Raw genomic sequence first — 4,007 nt, forward strand, 5'->3', positions numbered from 1 at the left:
TGAAACTTTTTGCATATTGAGATCTGAGAAATCTGTTACAGTGTGGTAAATTGGCATAATTTTTGGAGTTAGGTAAGTATTATGAATCTTGCATTCTTTACAGACGGTACTGTTTCGGCAGATTGCTGTTATGTTGAATATTTTTGCATATTAATCTCTGATAAATTTATTACAGTGGTAATTTTAGTTCATAATTTTTGGAGTCAGGGAAGTATATTTACTCTTGCATTCTTTACAGACTATACTGTTTTGACAGATTGCTGTTATGGTTGCATTGTTTGCATATGTTTGCTTGTTTAATAATTCTATTTCAGGATAGGAGTATTAAATATGCAGAGGCATTTAGTATGAAATGTTGAATAATAATTTTAGTGATTTGTTACATTAGAAAATGATAATGTTTTGCATTGGTTTATACTAACTTATATCACGAGTTCTTGTTGAGTTTTATGTGGATGAAGTTTTTGAGAAATAGAGAAACCATGATATGAGAGGGATTAAGGAGACACAAATGTTCAAGCTTGGGCATGCCCAAGGCACCCCAAGATAATATTTCAAGAAGTCTCAAGCATCTAAGCTTGGGGATGCCCCGTTAGGCATCCCACCTTTCTTCTTCAACAACTATCGGTTAGTATCGGTTGAACCTAAGTTTTTGCTTCTTCACATGAGTTGTGCTATCTTTGCAATGTCATTTTATTTTGATTTGCTTGTTGTTTGAATAAAATACCAAGATCTAAAATTCTTAAATGAGAGAGAGTCTTCACATAGTTACATAATTATTTAACTACTCATTGATCTTCACTTATATCTTGTTGGAGTAGTTTGTCATTTACTCGTGTGCTTCACTTATATCCTATGAGTAAATGGTTGAATGAGTTGAATGTCATAAATCAGAAATTATATATGTTTCATATGCTTACCCCGGTGGGAGTAATGACTTCACATCTAATAAGTAGAGGTAGTAAATTTATTGAAGGTTAGCAAACATTGTATTGGTCACTTGAACAATTCATGAAAGCATATTGAAGGAAGAGAGATTTCACATATAAATATACTATCTTAGACATCTTCTATGATTGTGATCCCCATTAATTATTTTCAAACCTAAGCAAATTAGTTGAAGTTGGACAAGGAAGACAACGTAATGAGTTATGCTTGGGTATATTTGTATAGAAGTTATATTGTTATAGATCCTCCAACATGTGGTGTTTGCTTTTTAGAATCCTTTGCTAGCCAAAATATCTGTACTAAGCGGGAATACTGCTTGTGCATCCAAATTCCTTGAACCAAGTTTCTTCCATGAGTGTCCACCATACCTACCTATATGCGGTATTTACCTGCCGTTCCAAGTAAATTTGCATGTGCCAAACTCTAAACCTTCAAATAATAATCTATTTTGTATGCCCGAATCGCTCATGTAGAGACTAGGGGCTGTCAGTATCTTCCATGCTAGGTGGGTTATTCTCACGATGAGTGGACTTTGCTCATCATTCACGAGAAAAATGGCTGGTAACTGGGATGCCCAATCCCATGATCAAAAGATCAAAATCAAATAAAAAATAATTGCAAACAAAACTCCCCCAGGATTGATGTTAGTTGGAGGCACCCGTTGTTTCGGGCAAGCCATGGATTGATGATTGTTGGTGGAGGGGGAGTAAAATTTACCATTCTGTTTGGGAACCGCCTATAATGTATGTAGTATGGAAGATATTGGGAATTCTTGGTTGTTATGTTGAAAATGAGATCATACCTCTCAAACTTATTTTTCTCTATTTCAAAATCGAGCTCTGGCACCTCTGCAAATCCGTGCTTCCCTCTGCGAAGGGCCTATCTTTTACTTTTATGCAAGAGTCAATAGTATTCCTTCTCCTTCCTACCTACTATCTAGTTGGCAAGCATCGTGTGTTGGGGAAAGATCTAAGCATATATGGCCATGCAAATATATTTGATCATGAATTATTATTGTTGACAATTATCTATATGATAAGTAAGTTGGGAGGCAAAACATTAAGCCCCTATCTTTCTCTGTGTTTGATGGATGCTATTTGTTCTAAGAATATGCTCTGAGTGGTAGCAATCATGGAAGACTATATGATAGTTGAATGTGTGGAGTTTGCTAAATCAATGCTCTGACATAGACCCTTCCTGGAAATAAGATGAATTGTAATTGTTTGATGACTAAGAATGAAGTTTGCTAGTTTTCAAGAAAGTTTATGGTCTATGCTTTAACATGTGAATAGCTCGTTACTTGATCTTGAGAAGTTTTATGAGATGAACTATTGTTATGACATATAATCATGCTACAAAAGGTGATTGAAATTATCATTGATCAAACTTCTGCACCTGCTAGCATTCACACTTCATAATTTTTTTCTTTTATCATTTACCTACTCGAGGACGACCAGGAATTAAGCTTGGGGATGCTGATACGTCTCCAACGTATCTATAATTTATGAAGCATTCATGCTATTATATTATCTGTTTTGGATGTTTACGGGCTTTATTATACACTTTCATATTATTTTTGGGACTAACCTATTAATCGTTGGCCCATCCCATATTGTTGTCTTCTTGCCTATTTCAGTGTTTCGAAGAAAAGGAATATCGAACGGAGTCCAAACGGAATGAAACCTTCGGGAGCGTGATTTTTGGAACGAACGTGATCCAGGAGACGTGGAGTTGAAGTCAGGGAAGCTTCAAGGAGGCCACGAGGCAGGGGCGCACCCACCCCCTGGGCGCGCCCTCCACCCTCATGGGCCCCTCGTGGCTCCCCTGGCCGACTTCTTTTGCCTATATAAGTCCATATACCCTAAAACCTTCATAGGGCACAATAGACCGGGAGTTCAGCCGCCGCATGCCTCTGTAGCAACCAAAAACCTCTCAGGAGCCCGTTCCGGCACCCTACCAAAGGGAGAATCCATCACCGGTGGCTATCTTCATCATCCCGGCGCTCTCCATGATGAGGAGGGAGTAGTTCACCCTCGGGGCTGATGGTATGTACCAGTAGCTATGTGTTTGAACTCTCTCTCTCTATCGTGTTCTCTCTATGGCACGATCTTGATGTATCGTGAGCTTTGCTATTATAGTTGGATCTTATGATGTTTCTCCCCCTCTACTCTCTTGTATGAATTGAGTTTTCCCCTTGAAGTTGTTTTGTCGGATTGAGTCTTTAAGGATTTGAGAACACTTGATGTATGTCTTGTCATGCTTATCTATGGTGACAATGGGATATTCACATGATCTACTTGATGTATGTTTTGGTGATCAACTTGCGGGTTCAGTGAACTTATGCATAGGGGTTGACACACGTTTTCGTATTGACTCTCCGTTAGAAACTTTGGGGCACTCTTTGAAGTACTTTGTGTTGGTTGAATAGATGAATCTGAGATTGTGTGATGCATATCGTATAATCATGCCCACGGATACTTGAGGTGAGAATGGAGTATCTAGCTGACATTAGGGTTTTGGTTGATTTGTGTCTTAAGGTTTTATTCTAGTATGAACTCTATGATAGATTGAACGGAAAGAATAGCTTCATGTTATTTTACTACAAACACTTGAATAGATAGAACAGAAAGGATAACTTTGAGGTGGTTCCGTACCCTGCCATAATCTCTTCGTTTGTTCTCCGCTATTAGTGGCTTTGGAGGGACTCTTTGTTGCATGTTGAGGGATAGTTATATGATCCAATTATGTTATTATTGTTGAGAGAACTTGCACTAGTGAAAGTATGAACCCTAGGCCTTGTTTCCCGTTTACGTTCACTTTTATCATTAGTTACCTTGCTGTTTTTATATTTTCAGATTACAAAAACCTATATCTACCATCCATATTGCACTTGTATCACCATCTCTTCGCCAAACTAGTGCACCTATACAATTTACCATTGTATTGGGTGTGTTGGGGACACAAGATACTCTTTGTTATTTGGTTGCAGGGTTGCTTCAGAGAGACCATCTTCATCCTACGCCTCCCACGGATTGATAAAGCTTAGGTCATCCACTTGA

The sequence above is a fragment of the Triticum dicoccoides genome, chromosome 1B (assembly GCF_002162155.2).
Source record: "Triticum dicoccoides isolate Atlit2015 ecotype Zavitan chromosome 1B, WEW_v2.0, whole genome shotgun sequence".
NCBI classification, from domain to species: domain Eukaryota; kingdom Viridiplantae; phylum Streptophyta; class Magnoliopsida; order Poales; family Poaceae; genus Triticum; species Triticum dicoccoides.